Source organism: Vidua chalybeata, chromosome 31 (assembly GCF_026979565.1).
Source record: "Vidua chalybeata isolate OUT-0048 chromosome 31, bVidCha1 merged haplotype, whole genome shotgun sequence".
NCBI classification, from domain to species: Eukaryota; Metazoa; Chordata; class Aves; order Passeriformes; family Viduidae; genus Vidua; species Vidua chalybeata.
The window spans coordinates 704,677-727,584 of NC_071560.1; the positions used below are offsets into that span (position 1 = coordinate 704,677).

Genomic DNA, 22,908 nt, shown 5'->3' on the forward strand with positions numbered 1-22,908 from the left:
ATTGAGCGTGAGCTGCGAGTAAAATGTCATCCATAGGATGATATATGGTTGCAGCAGGAAATTTACAACGGGCAGGCTGCAGGGCAAGATGGGCTATCCTTTGGCATGTGGTTGGGCTGTTACACATGCCTTATGGCAACACAGTCCAATGAAATCTCCTCACTGGTTCTGCTTGATCTGAGGTAGGCACAGAAAAGGCAAATGGAGGTGCATCATCAGGGTGTAAAGGTGTGGTGAAATAACAATCTTTTAGGTCTAACATTACTGAGGGCCAGTTGAGGGGCATCATTGTGGGTGATGGAAGCCCAGGTTGCAGAGCACCCATAGGTTCAATAACTGCATTTACTGCTCATTAATAGCTCACCACTTGCCATTTTGTTTGGGTATACAGAATATAGGGATGTTCCAGGGGCTAGAAGATGGACGGATATGGCCTAAGGGCAATTGCTCTTCCACAAGCTGTTTTAAATTTAGTAGACATTCTTTTTGTAGAGGGCCATTGCTTGACCCACACAGGGTCTTCAGTCCACCTTGGGAGTTGACATATGTCCAGTATTTGGTTTTGGAATGGCTGATCAATGGCCCCTATGAAAAAGATGAGGTTGAGTCGATGGTGACAGTGGGACAGAACTGGTGGCACTGAGTTGGGGGCACTGGGCTGGAACTGGTGGCAATGCTGTGTCCCTGGTGTCACCTGTCTGTTGTCCCTGTGTCCCCGCAGTGTCACTGGACTCAGCCAGCATCGCCCTGGTCGTGTTCGACCCCCAGTGTGTCCCCAGAGTGTCCCCAAGATGTCCCTGCTGTGTCCGCAGTGGCCACGGACCCCTGTGAGGTGTGACAATCCTGGCACGGGTGTGCGGGAAGGGAGGGGGGGACAAGGAGGTGACAGGGGAGACACAGGGGGTGGCGGAAGAGGGCAGGGGGGACAGAGGGGACACGAGGTGAGATGGGAGGGGACAGGGGGTCACAAAGGGAACAGGAGGGTGTGGCAGGAAGGGAGGAGGTGGCAGAGGGGTGGAGGGGACCGAGGGTGGCAGGGAGATGGCAGAGGGGACAGTGGGAGGGTGGTGGGGTGGTGGCAGAGAGGATGAGTGGCATGGCAGGGGGGTTGGCAGAGGGGACAAGAGGTGGCAAAGGGACAGAGGGGATAGTAGATCCCTCCAGGGAAGGGACAAGGGGACCTGGGAGGACACAAGTTCCACGGGGTCCCTGACACCTCCCCTGTCCCCTCCCCAGCTGCTGAAGCCACTGGTGGCTGTGGTGGCTACCCTGGGAGAGGTGGTGGCCACAGTGCCCAGGCCACAGAAGGGCATGCAGTGGCGCATGTACCTAAAGTTCCTGCACACAGCCCTGAGGCTCTTTACCTGGCACCTCCGTTACACCCTGGACCACGGCGATGTCAACTCCCTGGGCAGATCGAATGTCATCAATCTGGGCTGGTCTCTGGCCACCCTCAAGTTCTGCAAGGTCTACCCACAGATCGTGTGGGCCGATGTGAGAACTTTGACCAGTGCCTGGCAGGACTTGGTGGCCATGCTCATGGACAGCTGGACCCAGCTGGCCAGGGCAGCCGCTGAGCTCCATGACATCTGCAGGGCCATGACCACTGCTGAGGCCAAAGCTGCAGCCACCACAATTGCCCAGGCTGGGGACCTGCAGGACAAGGCCACCCACCAGGGGACATCAATGCACACCCTGGTGGCCATGGCCTGGAAGGAGCGGGTGGACCTGACCGAGAAGGACTTGGCCTTGGCAGTGGCTGCACAAAGGGCCCGAGTGGCAGTGGCCACCAAGGTGATGGCAGCCACCAAGGCCATGAGAGAGGTCATGGTGGCCACTAGGCGGGCAAGGGTGGGTACCAGGAGGGGACAGTGGGTGGATGCCACCCTGGCTCCCCTGGAACATTTGGTGACTGCTTGTAACGAAGCCACAGTGTACCCCCAGAAGATGTGCCTGCTCAGGGACATTGAGGCCGCCCTGGAGGGGATAGAGGAGGCGTCCTGCAATGTCCCTGAGGCCTTGGAGGCTGTGGTGGCCAAGGCTGAGTGGCTGTGGGAGGCCAGTGCCTGCCTGTTCAAGCATCACCTGCTGGGGACACTTGGGAAAATCCACGACCTCCTGATTCCCTGTGGTGGCCCTGGTGGCCCCAGTGGCCCCGGCAGCAGTGCAGTGGCCGAGCAGTGCCAAAAAGCCATTGAGGACGTCCCAAATCTGCTGCAGGGACAATGATGTCACCGCTGTGATGTCACTGGGGGTGGTGACATCACTGGGGACATTGGTCATGTCACCTGTCCCCTCACTTCTCTCTGCGCAGGATTTGAGACAAATGTGGGGAATTTTCCGTGACTTTTTATTGATATTGTCCCAAATCCTGGTGGGAATTCCTGGGGTGATGTCACTGGGGACACTCTGGGCACGCTCAGGGATGCAGGGACACGCAGCGACATGGTGGCGGGTCAGGAGGTGAATGACCCTCTCGGTGCCTTGCAGCAGAGGCAGCTTTCTGCTGTGGCTGTAGCAGAGCCGGGTTATGAGTGGCAATAGAATAATTGACTTCTGCATTTCTGCATTGGCTTTTGCACACTGTAATTGATCACAAGGATTTTGTTATGGTACTTGATATTCATATTGATTATAGGTGATTCCTTGTAGCTGCTTGTTGGTACAATATAATCTATCAGGTTTTGTGTGCACCATAGAGCCAATTTAATGGTAGCATAATGTTCCCTTAGGGCTCAGTCTTGCCCACCCCCCCACCCCATTATCAGCCAGGACCCCCTGTTATCACCAGGGACACTCCCGAATTTACCAGGGCCCAGACCCCCCCCATGCACCAAGATCCCCCCTTCACTGCCCCCCCCTTCACTGGCCCCTCCAAAGTACTGTGACCTCCCTGATCTATGAGCCCTGCCCAGTGCGCCAGGACACCGCACTCACCTCCCCTCCTACATCCATGGGATATCCTCAAACTCACTAGACCCCCCCTCGGCACCCTCTGTGCCCCACCCATTGATTGAACCCCCCCAAACACCCCCAGCCCCTCCCACCTTGGCCCTCCCTGAGTCTCCAGCTGGCCTTGGGCCCTGCCGGGGCTGGGCTGGCTCCACCCCCCGGGGCCATGGCTGCGCAGAGCATTTCAACAAACACTAATTGGTCTTGTAGCCACGCCCACAGAGGAGTAGGGCCACACAGGGCAGCCAATGGGGAGCGATGGAGCAGGGAGGGGGCGGGGATTGGAAAGGGTTAGAAATTGAACTGTGGGAAATGGGGTGGAGCCCCATGAGTGATGGCCAATGGGGAGATGAGAGGCTGTGTCATGGTTTGACACTGGCGCAATGCCAGCGTCCCCATGAAAATGCACCTTCCCTAAATAAATGCTGTGAGATGTTATCAGGAACAGAGCAGAGCAGGCCCAAGCTTAATAACAAAGGAAAAAAACTTTATTAAACTACTACTAATACAGAAAACACATAAACTAAATCCAGGATGAAGACCTTTTAAAACACCCCTCCTCCTCCCAATTTCCAAAAACACCCAGCATGAAACATCACCCGGGATTCCTGATCAAATTACCACCCTTCAGATAATCAATACTCAAACTATCAAGAGAGAGAGAAGTCTCTCTTGTACCACAGACCCCCCAGGAAACACAGTTGCCACCTCCTGTGTTTCCCTGTCACACATGGCAACCTCCCGGAGAAAATCTGCCAGTGTGACACTCTCCATTCCATGTCACAGTGCTCTCACCACCGTGCATGGACAGACTGCTCATAGGGCTCCTTTAAGGATGCTTTGCCACAGACCCAAAGATACAACAGTTCAGTTTCTCATCCTGGGACTACAGTCCCCCCCATTTTCCCCTGGGGCCGAGGGGTCCAAACAGGACTCATCTTCTTCCCGAAGACAGAGGGTATCACCATTCCCTCTTCAGCTTTCTTCGTTTCCTGCCATTCTTGTGCTGTTCGAAGCTGAAACAGGTCTCCCTGGGTCACCACTGCATCCCCCTAAAATGCAGTCTCTATTGCAGGAGATTTTGGTTCAGTCCATGGCTAACAAGAAAAGTCCAGCCAAAAGCTACTTCATCATCTCCTCCCACCTAAATATTTCTTCTTCTAACATCTCAGTTCCCGGACTATCTCTCTTCCACTACAAATCAAGGAGGAGTAATACTTTTAAAAAGCCCTCATTTCCTGGAAAGGGTTAAACGTTCAGACTCCTTGGACGGCCGATATCTCAGTCCGGCGTTCCGCCTCCCACGCTGGACATCCCCCCCCTTCTCCTTCTCCTCTGCCGGCAAATTTCCAGGTGCCGCCAGGCTCTCTGTCTCTTTCCCTCTTGGGGGGGGGGGCAAAGGCATCTCCACTTCTCTCCACCCGTCCGTCCACAGGAGCTGGCTCGGTTCCAGACCCTCAGCCCCCTCGGCCTACCTGGACAAGGCCGCGTGGCTTCCCCTCCCCCACCCAGCCTAAGGCTGGGCAGGGGAGAGCCTGTACTCTCTGACCACCGGAACCAAAAGAGAGAGTTCTCCTGGGAGTTCTTGCTTTTAACCCCCTGTGTTCTCAGAGGTGTGTCCATACTTTCAGTGGTCACTCCAGGTGCCAATATCCAAACCTGACCACTGATTGGTTTGACCCAACTTCCTGGAAAAAATTCACTTCCATGTCAAAGCACGACAGGGTGTGGCCTGTGGGGCTGGAAGGGGAGCGTGGGAAGGAGTGGGCAATGAATGGGGCGTGGAAAAGGGGAGGTGCCTGGAGAGAAATGAAAGTGGGTGGAGCACAGCAGGTGTGGAATGGTGATGGTTCTCTCTCCTTTCTCAAACACTACTGCTTTCTTCCCCCACACAATGATGTCATCGATGTATTGCAGGTGTTCTGGAGCCTCACCCTTTTCTAGTGCAGCCTGGATCAGTCCATGGCAGATGGTAGGACTGTGCTTCCACCCCTGGGGCAGTCGGTTCCAGGTATACTGCACTCCCCTTCACGTAAAGGCAAACTGAGGCCTGCATTCTGCTGCCAGAGGAATGGAGAAAAACACGTTAGCAATGTCAGCAGTGGCATACCACTTTGCTGCCTTGGACTCCAGCTCATACTGGTGTTCCAGCATGTCCAGCACAGCGTTCAGCAGTGGAGTCACTTCATTCAAGGCACAATAGTCCACAGTCAATCTCCATTCTCTGTCAGATTTGTGCAAGGCCAGATGGGGCTGTTGAAGGGTGAGTGGGTTTTGCTGACCACCCCTTGGTTCTCCAGCTCACGGATCATTCTGTGGGTGGGGATCACAGCATCTCGATCTGTCCGATACTGCTGGCGGTGCACTGTCGAGGTCACAATTGGCAGTCACTCCTTTTCTACCCTCAGGAGTCCTACTGCAGATGGGTTTTCTGATAGTCCAGGCAAAGTGTTCAACTGCTTAATGTTCTCTGCCTTTACAGCATCTACTCCAAAAGCCCACCTGAGTCCCTTTGGGTCTTTGTAGTAGCTGTTCCAGAGGAAGTCTATGCCCAGAATACTTCGGGCCTCAGGGCCGGTCCCAGTGGGATGTTTCTGCCACTCCTTCCCAGTCCGGCTCACCTCGGCTTCCAACAGGGTCAATTGCTACAATCCCTCCATCATCCATCATCATTTCATGTGGTCCAATTTATAATTCCTTTTAGCTGCTTTTTGGTACAATATAATCTATGAGTTCATATGTGCACTGTAGAGCCTATTTAATGGTATTGTAATAAATAGGTATCATATCATAGGCCTCAAAATATTAAAAACAGATAAATATTAAATAGATAAATAATAAATATTGAAATAGAGATTATGGAGTGTTAAAATGCTTTTGTGTAACTAACTCAGGTGTAAAACAATTCCATTGTTTCTCCCATCTGCGGACCGGCCTCTCCAGGTGATAACAGTGACACAAACCTGAGCACCAGGGAAGAATTTATTAATTTATCAGGGGCTCTGAAACAACAGGATGGAACCAGGAGAAGAAATAAAATACATGGACCCAATCTACAGAATGTCCTGCAGACGAGTCAGAGGTTAAAACCATACAAGAGTTCCTGGAACACCCAAACCTCCCAGGAATGTTTGAATAATGTCAAAACTCAGGAATGTGTTTGTACCCCTGCAGTGTAAGTTAAGGGCGAGTTCTTCGGCCAAGCGCCAAAAACCTTTTTTATCCCTTATTAAACTTTTACAAATTTCAAAGAGTGAACTTTGTTTTTCACACCTGGCTGTGATTTGGGGGGCCAGGGTGGTGCCCCGCCTCTGTCCCCACACCACCCCCGATCCTCGCCAACGGCTGCAAGCGGCGTGGCCCTGTTGCTGAGCACTGACCCTGCCCTGGGGGCGTCAGGACCCCCCAAAACCGCACCCACACCTCCTTCAGTGTCCCCATCCCCCCCTCGAGCATTGACCCCCCTCAGCAGCCAGCGGGATCCCCCCCTATGCACCAGGACTGGGACTGGGCCCCCCCTCATGTACCGACCCCCCCTGAGCACCAGGACCGGACCCCCCTTCGTGCCCTCCCACCCACCACGGGGGTTCTGTCCCCACCCCTTTGACCCCCCTGGAGCCACGGGACCCCCGGGAACAGCGACGAGACCAGGGGGGGCAGGGATGTGAGAAATGGTTTTGTAAAGGATTCCCAAAACCTGTCAGAAAGCTCACACAGCCTTGGACATGTCCATGCAAACTCTGAGATGAGCTGTGCTGGCTTAGGAAAGCCATGGAATAGAGATGACACTGTTGAGAGGTTGAGCTGGAAACAAGTTTCAACAGGTTTCAAAAGATGGCGTTGCAAACAGACCAGATATTTCAGAGAATTAAAACTGTGAAAGATGCAGCATATCAGGACAACGTGGGGTAAAAATAAGAGTGATTGGTGTTAGAAGTAATAGCAGCATTGTGTGGCAAAAGCTAATAGGCTGAAAAACATTTCTAAGGTGTTGTAAGCAGGAAATGGGTTGGCTTCTTGGGAAAAACAGAGTTCACTTTCCTGTTAAAATTTCAAAGTTTAATACAGGAAAATAGGAGACAGAGACAATAAAGTAAAGATTACAGCCAGGTGCATCTTGGCACTCAGCCAAGGGATACCCCTTAAATACCTTTTCTATTACATCAGCCTGTTGCATATTCATAGAACCTTACGCATATCCATAACTAGTTCACATATTCCAGGAGCTGTTTAGCATGGTCCCTCCTCGGATCTGCCTTTTTAGAGCATGCGTGTTTCTTGGCTGCGGTTTTTGTTTCCTCTCTTGATCACTTCCACTCTGGGCCTTGGCACATGCTTTCTTCAGACAGCAGATGCTGATAGTTGGCATATCAATAGCAGGGTCCTCATGACATGTTCACTGGATGTTATCCCGACCAAACAGACAGTTCACTCCTAGCTATATCAGCTACCACTACTACTAGGTCTAAGTTTTTGTCAATAGCAGGAATAAAAGCAAAGTTATTTAAATATTGTACATATAGCATTCATCTTAATATTTGCGAAAAGCCAATACTGTAATATGCATCTATAACAAATCCCCCTCTTACTCTTTATAAATCACTTGGCTTCAGCAATATTTCTTATGCTTTGGACTACGCTGGTAATTAGCTGAATAAAACAAGGAACTAAACAAGGAAGAAATATCAAACCAGCTGTAGCACATAAAAGGAAAAAACCTAATTTCTTCCACCATTCTAATCCCAATATATTATCCCACCAGCTAGTTTTTTTAATGTTGGTTCCCAATTTTGGACCAGTACATGGGCTATTTTTCCTCATTGTCACCTACTTTCAACAACCTGATATATTAAATTTTCCACAAACACCCCCTTTCTTTAGCCAACAGATAGACTAAAGACAATCTGTTCTGATACATTATGAGTTTTGTTTGGCTTTGTTGACTTGATATTAATTCCAATGCCCAACTGGTTATGTTTGTTATTATCTCTACAATTGTTTGGAATCTTATAATACAATTCAGGATATTAATTGGGGTTGATACAGAGTTAGACTGCTGTGCTGGTTTTGCCTTTTTGTTTACTAAATGTTCTTTTACCAAATCTTGAACTCCACCCTTAAGGGCAAATGTGAAACAAATCCATCTTTTCTCTTTTGGACATTCACTTCCCAACTTATTACCACTTTTTTCGAAGTCTCTCGTAATCCAGGATTTTTCCCCATTTTGCATACAGGTACTTAATTTGGATGGGTCATAGCAGTGACTGTTGACGTGGGTGTGTGTAATAAAAGGGGAACTTTGATTTCTTTCCATGTAATGCTTTTAATAGCATTTGTGACACCATTTTGCTGGTATCCCTAAAGGGAAAAGACAGAAGATGAGTGACAGAAAAAGGAGTAACAGAGGTCTGGTATGGCTTATACCCCCACCTCCCATGCCTATGGGGTTGCTGCCCACAGCAGGTGTATATGATCTTCTCGGTGGCAAGTACAGCGGCCAATCCAGTCTTGCCCTCTGCTCCTTGTCACTTCCTTTTTCCTAATTTCCAGGCAAATAGTTTTTGACACGCTGTAATTGTAGTTTCCCAGCATTCCTCAGGCATCTCCCATTCAACAGGCACTAATAATTCCCATCCACAAAATAAAGTTATTATTTCAGTTGTTCTGAGTTCTATCTGGACTGGGGATAAGTTTGGTGCTCGAAACTTCCTGCAACGAGAGCATCAATTGTGTAAACTGCAATACCAGTTTTTCCCACCATTTAAACATTTACATTTAACCCAATATTTTAACCTAGCATGTCCCGTATTAGGATGAATCAGACAGGGTGTATGGTATGGCACTGAAGGAAGTTATAATTCCTCCTCCTCTTTTTATAAGTCACAGGCTAAGGCCAGAACACGAGAATTCTCTGACCGAAACAGTCCTGATCCTCTTGTTCGGAGAGGAAGTATTCCTCCCCAGGGCGGATATCTGGTGTGTCTCAGGACTTGTCCAGATGAAACCACTGATATAAGCTTAGCCTTGTTTCTCAGTTAGTTGTGATTCTTTGTACATTTATTGGATCATTTGGGTCCTCCCAGTTCATTACCACTCAGTCCCCGTTTGAGAGTCCATTTGGTATCATCTGGTTTAAATGTGCTAGTCCACTCCTCAGGTTCCTTCACAGGTCCTTTGATTCTGCTGGCGTGGGTCCACTCTCCTTTCCCTTGACTTGGATTGATGCCTCAGTTGTCAGCAGTACTTGAAAAGGACTTCTTAATAGCACAGGAACAGTGACTGGAGGAAAGGCAACTCCACATCAGGATTTGCCATTATCATTCTTCAAAACTTTTTGGGTTTAGCAACAAGTTGGGTTTTTTGGGTTTTTTTGGCCACAGCTGCTTGTTCTTCTTGTACGCAGCTGAGTCTTCAGCTGTGCTAGGCTATTCAGCTCCTGGGATCACATAAAGGAGAGTTCTCCCAGAGAAAGAGGGACTTGTCATGCTTAGGATGCTTCCCTTTCTTTCTAAGGCAGGCAACCTTAACAGCTATAAAGGGAAAATGCAGAGGCAAATTCCTCTTCTTGTGAGCCCCAATTTGGTAAACAGAACAAGCAAACAAACAAACAAATAACAGCAAAAAAAAAAAGAGCCAGGCCAGTCTTAAAAACTATTGCCTTTTACCCTCTCAGCATTATTTATCTGTTTAGCCTTTACAGACCCATCTTTCTAACAACTTCTCAGAGCAAAAACCCCCCATCCTAACAGGGAAAAGAGAAGAAGAAAAAGACAGAATCTTGTTTTAAGAGAACAAAAATAAACAACTTGTCGAGGTTTTGAGAATTAGCGAGAGATCAAGGCTATCTCTGCCTTGGTCTTATCGCTTATTCTCATGCTGCCCCCCCTTCTCTCTCTCTTCACTCAATGTTGTCCCTCGCCCCTCCCCGCTGCCACCACCGCACCGCAGCGGCCCCAGCAAAGGTGAGCTAGCTGCTCTGGGAGCAGGGGGGCTCGCAGACAGCCATCTCTTCAGGGACCGTGGGGGTGTGCCTCACCCCCCTTTCGCCCTTTCTCTCTCTGTCTCTCTCTTGACCCACCTGCTGGGGTTGAGGCTGCTGCCCTGCCCTGGGGAACCCAGCAGGCTGGGAGCCAACCCTCCTGGCCGCTCCGTCACTGAGCCAGCCTGCTCCTCAGAGGCAAACTGTGCAAACTATGCCCAGCATCGCTGCCAGCTTGGCGAGCGTGTCTAGCAACCCCGCGCCCTCCGAGACCCCGGCACCACCAAGCCAGCTCATGAACAGCAGCGGCGCCCCATGCAAACCCACGCCCCACGCCGCCTCCACTGGGTGGGCAAACACTGGAAGTTGCCATGCCAGGCCACCCACATGGATCAGCCCCTGCCGCAGTCCCGAGACTCTGCCGCTCACACAAGAGCAGTCAAACACCCCACAATCTCAACAATCCTCATCATGGCGTCCCCAGGTATTCTTTTTCTTTAATAAGCATTTGGATGAACCATCAACATATATCTTTTCCCCCTCTAGGAGGGCGTGTTCTGCTAGATCCTCCTGAACTTCGGTTTAGTATTGCACCATTTCTGAACAATCATGTGTTGAGGTACCTTTTTGTTTGCCAAAAATTTTGAGCTGGATTCGAACTTTTTTAACTTCTAGTGTTAAGTTATCATTATTTCACATTTTTACATCTTAGAGTCTGCTAACCATTTTCCCCTCAGTTTTTATTTTACTTTTTTTTTTCCTTTTTGATTTTAACACATCTTGGAACACATGAGGTGTACACACAACTAGTTTATTTCTAAGAGTTTGTCCACAGCCCTTTCTTCTTCTGGTATAACCTCTATTTCCAGTTGGATTTGAAAGTCTTTTCCCAAGAAGTTGACACCTGCTCCAGGAACTAATAAGATGTCTCTTACCCCCATTCTGGCTTCCCCTTTAATTACTACATTTTTAATGACAGGGATTTTAAACCCTTCTCCTCTTTCCCCTGCCATTTCCATAGTGTCACCACCTACATCACATCCTCCTGGAAACACCTGCTACGTAAGTTCCCTCTGCATCACTATGAACTATAAATTCTAATACTTCCTCTTGGGGGCCTACTTTGAAAGTTATCAAAGGCTCCAGACGGCATCCATCCCGCAGAAAACAGAGCCCATGTTCTTCCCACTCCCTCACCGGGCACAGCCACTGAACCATCCCCAGGCCTCCTCCTAAGTGAGGGTGACCTCCCCCGCTACAGCAGAAACAGGCATCCCTAGTCCTCTCCTGGCACTCTGACCACACCGGGGCTCTGGCTCCTTCTTGAACCTCCCCCATAGATACAGAGGGAGCAGAAATCGCCAAGGGAACAGAGACCAGGCTGAAAGTTGGCTGTAAAGCTAGATCCAAAAAAGGGACAGAGGGAGGAGCAAAATTCAACAGTGTAGCTGGAATAAAGGAAGAAAGAGAGGTAGGTACATGGGCAGTCAGCTGGGGAGAAGCCACAGCGGGGATGGGAGTGATCACGCCCAGTATGGGCGAGGAGAGCTGAAGCTCTTGGCTCAGACAGAGAAGCTGGCATGGGTAGGGAGACTGGAGCTTCCGGCATGAACAGAGAAACTGGAGACAGGGAGAGACAGTACTTCCAGAGGGCCCCTGCTCTCTTCTCTGGTTCTTTTTCTCATTTCCCCAGGACCCCACCACTCATCCCTGCTGCAATCCATTCCCCTGACAGCTTGATCATTCCTCACAGTACGAAAAAAACCTTCCTTTCCAATATTCTGCCACACAATCCACCTTCCTCCAGAAAATAAAGTTAAGCAATCTATATTACATGGACTTTCATTCATTCATACTCATTGACTCTTATTCATTTAATGTCTCGCTCACAATCACAAGAGGACAACACAAAAATAAGGTACCTTTGTTCTCAAGTCACTTGTTAATATCCACCCATAGGTATTATAAAATCTCAAAATGTTATTGGCCAACCCTGGATTTTCTTGGATATCCCTCAACCCAGCTGTGCTGTTCAACCTTGGATGCTCTTGTATATCTTTATCCCTCAACCCAGCTGTGTTGTTCAACCCTGGATGCTCGTGGGCATCTTTATCCCTCAATCCAGCAAAATTTTAGGGGCCCCCTCCACTTCTTATCCCTTTTTCCCAATGGATTGTGCCAGGAAAACCCTCAGCTCCCTCTCTCCAAGGAGTCCCATCCCTTCCTTGAGACCCAGTCCCAGTTACCGCGGAGAATTCTCTCACTCCTTTTATCTTTCGCTTCATCTCTTTACTGGCTGCTTTTGTCATGAAAGAATGGAACCGCAGCGTTGGAGACTCATCACTCACTTTGCAGGTCTGGGATAACCAGCCCACATCTCACTCACACACATCCATTCCCCAATTCCTGCCACCCTCCAGCCCCCCAAAGAGTACTTACAATCCTCTTTTCTTCTTAGAGTCTTCGTGCACAAGCATTTTGGGGCTACCACCGTTTTAGGGAGCCTTTTCCCTTTCCTTTGCTTTATGTGTCTCCTTTTGTCCACAGGGTTTCAACCTGCAACCGCTAATCTCACCAGAAGAAGAAAGTGAAGCCATTGAAATCAGCGGGCGCCCTCCCCACTCAGCATCTCCTGGTGGTCTCAGAAGCAATGTGTTAATCCTGGGTGAGGCCTCCAAATTGTGAAAAACATGGTTCACTTTCCTGTTAAAATTTAAAAGTTTAATAAAGGTGTCCCAGATTGAGAAGCAAGATGTATTCATTTGCCATCTGTATAGCAGTTGTCTTGTGTTAAGTGAGCAGTTTTCCTTATCTCTTCCACAACCAGTCCTCTCTCAGGGGAGACATCTGCTGATAATGGGCCATTGAGTGTCACGCATGACTGATAAGAACTGTAACATCTCACTGTGAGATGCTCCGCCCTGAGGGAGAAGCCAAGCATTTTTACCTGGATAAAATCTTGAGTTTCTGGAACACCAACACGGCTCTTTTCTGTACTGGATTTCCTAGAGGAACAGCTGCCTCTTCCACTGCAGGAAGACTACACCCCTTTTTTACAGGATCACTGCTCCAACAGAACCACACCTGCCACTCCAGGAGGACTGCCAGCCTGGAGTATCAGCAGTGGGTAATGATCAGAGGGCTGAATCAGCCCAAAAAGTCTCTCAGTGATATTTTGTACCCGGGCCCCAGGGAGGCAGCAGACCTCCCTCTGGGATGGGTCTAGTCAACATATGGGGCCCTCTGTTCTCCTCAGAAGGGAATCACCCATTATGATTACCCTTCTTTTCTTCTTGATGTCAAAGGTGGTGATCCGTCTTACAGGTGAGTCATAACTGGGAGGCTCACTGGGTGGATAATTTTCTTCTAAATCATCTGGCTGGCTCTCTAGATCCAGGGCCTCATACCTATTCTGAAGTGGCACCTGGCTAGGGGATGGAGGTTGGGAGGAATTTTTATTATCACCTCCCTGAGCAGGGACCCATTTCCACTCCCCTTCATCTGCCAGGTGCCCCTCTATTGCCTGAGAGGCATAGGAGTCCTCTGACTCTTGGTGGGCCTCCCTTAAAGATGTAAGGGCTGAACTCCACCAGTCTATTTCCCTTTCACATTCCCTGATACTCCTTAATCTTTCAACTTCCTCCCTAAGCTTGGCCACCAGCAAAAGGTGTGAGGTTGTGCTATGCCTTTTACATCTAAAATGGGGGCTAAGCTAAGCACGGCACAGAAAGGAATATATTATCAGATTATAGGAATTTTAGTTAGTGGAAATGTATCATTTTCTAAGGGAAAATTGAAACACTTTATACGGTGGCTTATTCTACACTTCCCGCAAGTTTCTCCTGAACAAGTCCACAACACCCACTTTTGGGACACGGTGGGTCACGAATTGATAACCTTGGGAAGGTCTGGGGACACGTCTTCAGCTGAATTTGTGTTTTGGAGTTTGCAAGTTCGATCAGCTTTACTCAAGCAAAGGGAAATGAAGGAAAAGCCAAATAACAAGGAATGTACCTCTGCTCTTCCTATTTCTCCCCACCCCAGATCTGAACCCTCTACCCCAAAACTCGGTGTTTTAAAGAAAGCAGACTCTGCTCATGCCCAGGGAAACCAGCTCCCTGAGCATCTTAAAGTGCCTGAGTCCCACTTTCCACAAAGTCCTGTTCAGACCGCGTGGAATTCTCCCTGATCCCCTATCTCTCCAGTTCAGAAACCCCGAGCACATTTAGTTTTTCAGAGAGCAGTGACCACCAAAATGGCTCCCGGTCCCCAGAGAGCCAAGAAAATGAAGGATGCCACATGGCACCGTGCCCTGCCTGGTCTCCTTCTTCCCATGATTCCCCTCAGCATCCCAAAAATTCTTTCTTTCCCCTCACCCCCCCCGATCCTCATGATACCTTCCCTCCCCGCACCTTACCTGCCACTCCCTCAGCTCTGCCCCCCTACCCCAGCCAGGGGGTGTCTGCCGACGTGATGTCACCAGGAGTCCCTGACCCCTGCCAACCCCCCTGTCCCCATCCCCTGTTCCCACAGTGTCCCCGCCCCCTCCCTGGGTTCCCATGGGGGAGCACGCCCACTGCTTGTCCCTATAGCCGCACCAGTGATCCCAATGCTTCCAATTCAAAAGATAAGGAGCAGGGAACCGCAGACCCAATACAGGGTCCCAATTTCTCACTTGCCCCGTCACATATCAGCATGCAGGGCAAGGGGGAGGAGCCACAACTGCCAATTAGAAAGTTTTTGCACAACAAATAATGAAAGAAGTCTGCAAAGCACACAAAGACTATGGCCCACATAGCCCATACTTCCCTGGCCTTTTAAATGCTGAACTGGGTAGGACTGTAGTAGTCCCTCATGATTTAAACCAGCTTTTTTCGTGCCTCATGACCTCTACAGAATTCAAACTATGGGAATTGGCATGGAAACAAGTGCTGAAAGAGTCTCTCCCAGACTTGCATGCTGATCCAAACACAGCAAAGGATGCCAATGGCGTGCCAACTACCACTGAGCATCTCTCTGGTGAGGGCCAATGGTCTCTGGTCCAAGTCCTAGCTGCAGTAATCCCTGTGGAAGTCCTTGAGAGAGTCAAAGATGCAGCTGAAAAAGCCTTCTTTACCTTTCAACCTGATGGCCCTCTTGAGCCATGTAGTAAGATCAAACAGCTACCATCAGAGCCTTTTTTGAAATTTGTGGAAAGGCTAACTAGAGCTATCAAAATCCAAGTTAGGAAAGAGAATGAAAGGGAAGAGGTTCTAGAGGAAATGGCATTTGCAAACGCGAATGAACAGTGTCGAACTGCCATTTTAAGCTTACCTTTAGAACCCCCCCTACACTAAAAGATATGCTTCCAGTTTGTAACAGGAAAGTGCCTCTGATGAGTGTGGCTCAGGACACCAGACCAAAGCTGCTGCCAAGACCACCACAGAGAGTTGCCGTTGCCAGCCCAGCGCCCATTCCATCAGCACAGCTGCACACTGGGCAGCATCAAAGACCAGCAATAGTTGACCCCACAAAGCCATGCCTGCTTTGTAAGAACCTTGGGCACTGGGTTAACCAATGTCCCCTGAAAAAGCAATTTGATGAATTTAAAAATAGCAGGGGAGGAGAAATACAAATGCTCCCAGGGGGTCAACAACAACAAAACTAAATGGGGAGCGCCTGCCTGCCAGGTGTGCAGACACAAAAAGAGCAGGCTAAGGGAATGAGGACCAAGGGCGCACGGTAGCATCCCAATTTCTCTAAGTGAAGCAGATGCTTCAAAGACCACTTCTGCTGGTCCACCACCAGACACGACACCAAATAACCTTTGCTATGACTTAGGCGAACCTATTCTAACCACAACTTCTATCAATGACCCTTCCAGGTTACAGCTGACAGAACCACTCCACCTGAAAGACACTGACTGGCATTTTGTCTCCATGACCCACAACAGCAGAGTACTTGGCCCAAATTTGTTGTAAGTACATCCCGGGCTGGGCTGGGCAGGGCGGCAGCAGCCCTGCTGCCAACACGCAGCAGTGTGGGCAAGGCGTCGAGAATGGCTCTGGCAGCGACCAGCGGGATCCCGCCAACTGCACCAACGCTGGGCCTGATGGCTGACAGGCTGGGCAACAGCTCTGCTCTTGGTGCTGTAATTTGTCTTGAGCAATTGCTGAGGTGAAAGAACACTACCTGTGTGTTGCAGTGTGCAGCTACACAAACAGAGCAAAAAGGCTTTGTGAATTTGAGATGGGAGTTTCTATTTCCTAAACCTAAAGCTGGAGTTTCTATTCTGTATTTTTACATGTGTTCATCCTTCCCCCTGGAGTTATTCCCATTGGATTTTACCTATAATGTATTCACACTGGGCATTGTTCTATTGGTTTCACCTTATCTCTTATTTTCCCCTATAAAACCTTTGTCCGGACCCCAGATCACTGTCACTTGTACGTGCGGCGATCGGGCAAATACAACCTACTTTGGACTGCACAACAAGTGTCCAATCTCTTGAGTCTCTTTATCCCGGTCTTGATCGCGCTCTCTAAACAGCTCTGTCCGTATCAAACGAACCCACAAAGGTGTTTGTTGCCTCTCTCCGGCAGCTCCTGGAAGCGCCTGGCCAGCGCCCCGGGAAAGCGAAACGGGCAAAAACAAGGAAGTCGGAGAGAGAAAAGAACGAAAAGCAACAAGTGGCGCCCGAACGCGTGGCTTTGATGCGGGAACTGTTTTCATAGTGCGGCAGATAGTGCTCTGGTTTGGGGCTTTTCCAGATGCTGATTTCCACCGCCATCACTGTGGGAGACACAGTCCCTGGCGCCGCCACCATTGAACCTCCTGCGCCAGAGTCCACCTGGCGGGAAAAGCCGCTTGGACCACGGCGAGTCCGAGGGGGATTCCACTCCCGCTGCTCAGCCCCGAAGCACTATCGCCGCTAAGAAACTATTCTGGCTCCTGCCGGGTTCCGGGTTTCCAGCGGAGCGAGGTCGCAGCTTCTGCACACCCCAGAAGACGACTTCAGACTGAGAACCACTGTTGTTTTTCGTTTTTTAAGGGTCGACGGATCGGTAAGATTCAAAATTAACGCGGGAAGGCCCCGGTTAGTGGATCTGGGTGGAGGTACCCCGTTCCCGCGGAGGGAAAAGGCACGCAAGCGCGCTGCATGCGGGGTGCCGCCGTCGGGTTTTAGACTTATTTAGTTTTTTTTTCTTTGTTTTTTCAGCAGCAGGCGGGTGAGGCTTGCTGGTGGGCAACATGGGTGGGAAGTTGTCCAAACAGCAAAAAGAGATTTATTACCAAGTAAAAGTAACCCTGACAGAGTCAGGAGAAAGTTTTTCTAAAAGTTTTGTGAAAAAGTTCATAAAGTGGTTGATTTTAAAGTTTCCAAACGTCTCAGCTCAGGATGTGAGGCAGAAAGTTTTTTGAAAGGGGGTTGTCACAGTTTTAACAGAAGGCACCAAGAAGGGGGATCCTTCAGTGAAAAAGGGTTTCATGAGGATCTTTTTGTTAGTTTATGACATTGTTAAAGAGGGTGCAGACAGTCGGGAAACACGGGAAACTGAAAAGAGCCCATCTGCTTTAGTTCCCCCGTCTCCCCGACCCCCACAGTCTGAAAATGCTAATTGCTCTGTTGAAACTTCTGTTCCTAAACCTTCTTCTGATTCTTTTCAGAGTTGTGGCTGTTCCCAAAAATGCTGTACTCCTTCTAACCCCTTCCCTCACACCCCATGGGACGAACCGCCACAAGATGGTGGAGGCCGCGTGGCGGGGGTCTTTTTCTCATCACCAGATGGACAAAGAAGCGCGGCGGGAACTCCTTCTTCCCAGGTACCCCCCCCCCACCAGTCCCTGACTCTCCTTCCCTTTGTCCTGACCCCTCCTCCTCCTCTCTTGAGGCAGACCAAACTCCTCCCAAGTGTTATTGCAGGCCTCCGCCCACAGCACCGCCCCTCCAGGTTGTTCCTTCAGCTCCACCCCTCGAGGTTCCATCACCCGATCCCGCCCCGCTCCACACGGCATCACCAACCTCAGCCACTCCCACACAAACCTCCACCCCCGAGCCTCCGGACCCTGCCCCCGCTCCTCCTGTGTCCCAAGCTCCGGCCTCTGGTTCCCATGGTGACGGGAAAGGTGGGGAGGCCGAAGCTGGGAAACAGAAAGCAGGCAGAGATTCAAATTCCTTGTTTCTCACACCAGTGTTGTACAACGCGAGAGGGCAAAACCCCAGATGGGAACCACTTTCATATGAAAGCATAAAGGAACTCTGCAAAACAAAACGTGAATTTGGACAAAAAAGCGATTTTTTTAAGAGCATGTTAAAAGTAACTTTCAATTCTAACACCTTAGTTCCCACTGATTTAAAGCGCTTGTTCAGTTGCTTGCTCCCTCCATCAGAATACAGAATGTGGGAAAGAACTTGGAAAAGGTTTGCAGGAGACCTTCTTCCAGGAATTTTGCAGAGTCCTGATTATGCAACAAATATAGAGGATGATGAGATCACCCTCGAACATCTTGTGGGTGCAGGGGACTGGAATCAAGCCCAAAAGCAGGCAGCAGGGATTCCAAAACCAGTGTTAGATCTCACAAAAGACGCAGCAGAACGGGCATTTCTTAGTATGCCCTCAAAAGAACCTATAATACCTTATATGGCTCTCAAGCAATCTGTTTCAGAGCCATTCATGGATTTTGTTGATCGAGTGAGAGACACGGTCGAGAAAAAGGTGGAAGGGCAAGAAGCATGAGATGAAATCACGTTTGAAATTGTCACCACAAATGCAAATGATGCCTGTCAGCGAGTCATCATGGCTCTTCCAGCGTCTCCTCCACCTACGCTGGATCAGCTCATCGAGGAGTGCACAAGAAAAGCCACCCTGATGGCAGAGGACTTAGTGGAAAGTCCTCAGGAAAAAGTGGTTGCTCCGACATCAGCAACCCCAGAAACTCCAACATCGAGTTCTCCTCCTCCCAAACGCAGGTGTTTTTACTGCAATGAGGAAGGCCATTTCATCAGCCAGTGCCCCTTTCGGGGGACAGCGCCTCCTCATGGGGGGAGGGAGAGGGGGGGAGAATTCTCCAACCAGCAAAAAAACTAATTGGGGAGCGCAGACCTACCCTGCGTGATGATACAAATGGGGTGGGTTAGGGGGGTGTTGGAGACCCCACAGATGACGCCGTTGCGTCAGACAGGAAACGCCGCAAGGGAGGAGGAGAACCCCAATTCCTATTTTTCCTTTATACTGGCAGAATTTTTATTGTTAGTTTACCTTGTTGTATGATTTCATTTTTCTTTCAGACTAGCAGGATGTCAATTCCTATATTCCTGCTCCTCATTTGGCTCCAGAAAAGCAGGAGAATGAAGACTGGTTCAAGGGCATGTTTAAGGGCTGGGATCTTTCTGGGTGAGTGTTGTCCCTTCTAAAGGACATTTGTTATTTTGTAGTTGCAATCTTTTTAGTTTTGCTATCATTTGGGATTCTCAAGCGAATCATTTCTGGCATTGCTTCCTCCAAGTTTGCAGCCTCCGCACCTGTTGTAGTTGCTGCTGCCACCACGGGAGGAGAGTGGTGGGAAGATGGAAGACAAAACAACACTGCAGTTTGATAGCCGCAGTTTCTCCTTCCCCCAAAGCTCCGTTCATTTTATTAAACAAAAAAGAGGGAGATGTTGCAGTGTGCAGCTATGCAAATGGAGCAAAAAGGCTTTGTGAATTTGAGATGGGAGTTTCTATTTCCTAAACCTAAAGCTGGAGTTTCTATTCTGTATTTTTACGTGTGTTCATCCTTCCCCCTGGAGTTATTCCCATTGGATTTTACCTATAATGTATTCACACTGGACATTGTTCTATTGGTTTCACCTTATCTCTTATTTTCCCCTATAAAACCTTTGTCCGGACCCCAGATCACTGTCACTTGTACGTGCGGCGATCGGGCAAATACAACCTACTTTGGACTGCACAAGTGTCCAATCTCTTGAGTCTCTTTATCCCAGTCTTGATCGCGCTCTCTAAACAGCTCTGTCCGTATCTAATGAAGCCACAAAGGTGTTTGTTGCCTCTCTCTCTCTCCGGCTGCTCCCAGAAGCGCCTGGCCGGCGCCCCGGGAAAGTGTCACCGGGCGAAAACAAGGAAGTCGGAGAGAGAAAAGAACGAAAAGCAACACCTGTGTATCTGAGTAACTGTGATTACAACCAAAAGACTTGTCTGAGGTTGACTATCTTTATATTTTACAGCTTAGATGGAGAGGTTCCATGGGTTTTGTCAAGCCATGGCTTACAGACAACTACTTTGACAACTAAAATGGATGGCAATGATGGCAATGCTGAACACCTAGAGTATATTGCATATGCTTTGGTTCCTGTTTTCTTCATCATGGGTCTCTTGGGGATCCTTATCTGCCATATCCTTAAGAAAAAAGGATACCGTTGTACAACAGAAGCTGAAGAACTAGAAGAAGAAAAAATTGATAAAAAAGTAGAAATGAATGAAACTATACATGAGAATAGTGACACTGTGGGACAAATTGTTAACTACATCATGAAAAAATAAGCAAATGCTTATGTGATAAAGGCCATGGTAGCAGAATGCAGTGTCTTTGAACCTGAAAGCGCATTATCTCCTACCTCTCCTGAGAGTCCAGTGAGTCCAGGGACTCCTTTGTCACCTGATGTTGTTCTGTTCAGACACAGCTGCAAAGCCCACCACTTCCATACTGTTGGAGGAGTGGTTGAAAAGGATGTTTGTGCTCACTGTAGTCACAAACGATGGCACCTTATAAAGCCAGCTCAAAAATCTAAAGAGAACAGAAGAAGTCTTCTGGAGAAGTTACAGTCCTTTCTGTGGGAAGATTTCGAGTCACAAAAGTGGATCACAAATCAAACTCCAAAGAGAGGAAAAGCTTGATGTCCGTTAGTGGCATGGAGAGTGTCAATGGCGAGATGCCTGCCATGCCTGCGAAACAGGACATAAGTGAAGCACCTGCCACGCCTGCAAAGCAGGAAATGCAAGAGAGGAGAAGCTCAGAGTAAAGGTGGAACTTTTAGAAGAAGATGGTCTGCAAGCACTTTGGAGAAAACTGAAAACTCCCAAGAGATGCATGCTATTTAAGAAAATGTATTTATGGCAATGTAGGATTTTACAAGTTCTGTGATGTCATTCCTGCAAGGTTAAACACTTAATGGTTTTTGACCAGTAAAATAGTGAGATTTAGACACTTAAATGCTGTTGAGCTGTGTGGACATCATAATGAATGGCTTCATCTTGGAAAGAAAACATATGTACAAGTTTTTGGCAGGAAAGGTAAAAGCTTTATCAAGTCTTAAACTATTTTTGTACTTAGACAAGCATTTACAAGCTCAATATTAAGAGTAATATGATTACCTCATCGATAAACTGCATTCACCCCAGTGGTCCGTCTGGATTTTTCTTCTCTGTTCTGCTCGCTCCAAAATTGACTAGTGTTAGCTGAAGGTAAAAGCCAGCCTTTGAAATATGAAATTATTCTTTTAATCTAACTGCTTGTAGCCAAGTGAAACATACATAATTATGTCAGCCAAATCTGCATCTGTGCCTTTAGTACATAAGCCCTCAAACTCTGTGCAGGGTACCTCAAAGTAGAGACTGGTTCAGTTACATGCAGATGTTAAATTGTCTGCTGAGGGATGGTTTCCTTGAAAATGGGGAACCAACTTTCTACGGCTGAATGGCTGGTTCTGTCCTCCTGGCAGGGTTATATCCCTCAGCTGGGGGCCCCAGTGTCCGATGCCGAGCTCGTTGGACTCCTGGGTTGGGCCTGGGACCATGGATTTTCTGTGGATCTCAGACGTGCCTTGGATCAGAGAATTTGGCACGACTTGGGTCGTTGCCTCATGACGGAGTCGAAAAAGGGGGACGCAATAGCGTCCTCACTGTTCAAAGTCTGGGGGCACATCTACACGGCCCTATGGGGCGAGACCCCGAGAGGCAGCGATTCTGACTGGGAACTACCGGGAAGCGAAGATGCCGTTTCGGTATATAGCGGCGTTTTGGGATTCAGTGGGCAAGAGGCAGGCAGGGTGGTACCCAGCCCCGCCCCAGCACAGCATGGGGCCACAAGAGACACCAGGACGCTCCATGGACTTTATATGTCGCCAGGAAGTTACATTAAGCCCAAGTATCCCCATCCCCATGACTATGTTCAGCTGAAATATCCTTTGCCAACTGATCAGCTGCTGGTCGCACAGCAGCCCACGCCACAGTCGGCTGGGCAGACTCACCCTGCCTTGAGTGCGGCACCGTGACATCATCCGCCTTTCAGGCAGCAGCCAGGGTGCCTTTGTCACAACTATCAGTTTCAGCACACCTGACGTTGCAGGGGTTGCACAGGGCGACCCCAGCCCAGCCAGGGCTCCGCAGCCTGGGTGGCTGCCGGGGGTTTTTCCATCTCCGCTGCCATGAACTGAAGACCACCCATTTGTTGAGCAGGCGGCTTCACTCCTTCAGCCACTGCTGCCCCCCCTCTCAGGACTGTAACTTGGTGGGAGGGCCAGTGCCGACTGCAGCCCGTGACACAGTGGGGGCTGCTGTCCCTCAGGCTCCTTCACTATCGACTATGGAGCCTGCCGCTCCAGCAGCAGCAGCAGCTCTGCCTCTCGCTCCATCTGCTCTGGCTTCAGTGCCCATACTGCCTGCTGTGTTCCAGCAGCCTGCACCGTTTGTGCCTCCGATGACTGCAACTGTGTCGCAGGCTGCGGCTGATCCCGCCGCCTGCGATGGGAGCATCCACTGAGCTGCCAGTCAAGGCTCTGGTCCTCGCCCCATCACCGGCAACTGCCCTCCCCATCCTGGAAGCTGTGGGCTCGGAGGCTGTGCCTGGCTCTTCTGTTTCACAGTCAACAGCCGCTTCTCCTGCCTCGGTGCCTCCCACCAGCCCACCTTCCCCTGCGGATCACAGACTGTCCCGCTCGCCCCATCCCAGGAGTCATATCCCTGCTGCTTTTGGGAAGCAGTTAGAGAACGGGCTTTGGAA

General features: G+C 49.5%; 1 pseudogene; it reads left to right on the forward strand.

The window, feature by feature from the left end:
- Positions 1 to 15,968: 15,968 nt before the first annotated feature.
- On the forward strand, positions 15,969 to 21,240 carry LOC128801782 (RELT-like protein 1; annotated as a pseudogene).
- The last annotated feature ends 1,668 nt before the right edge of the window (positions 21,241 to 22,908 follow it).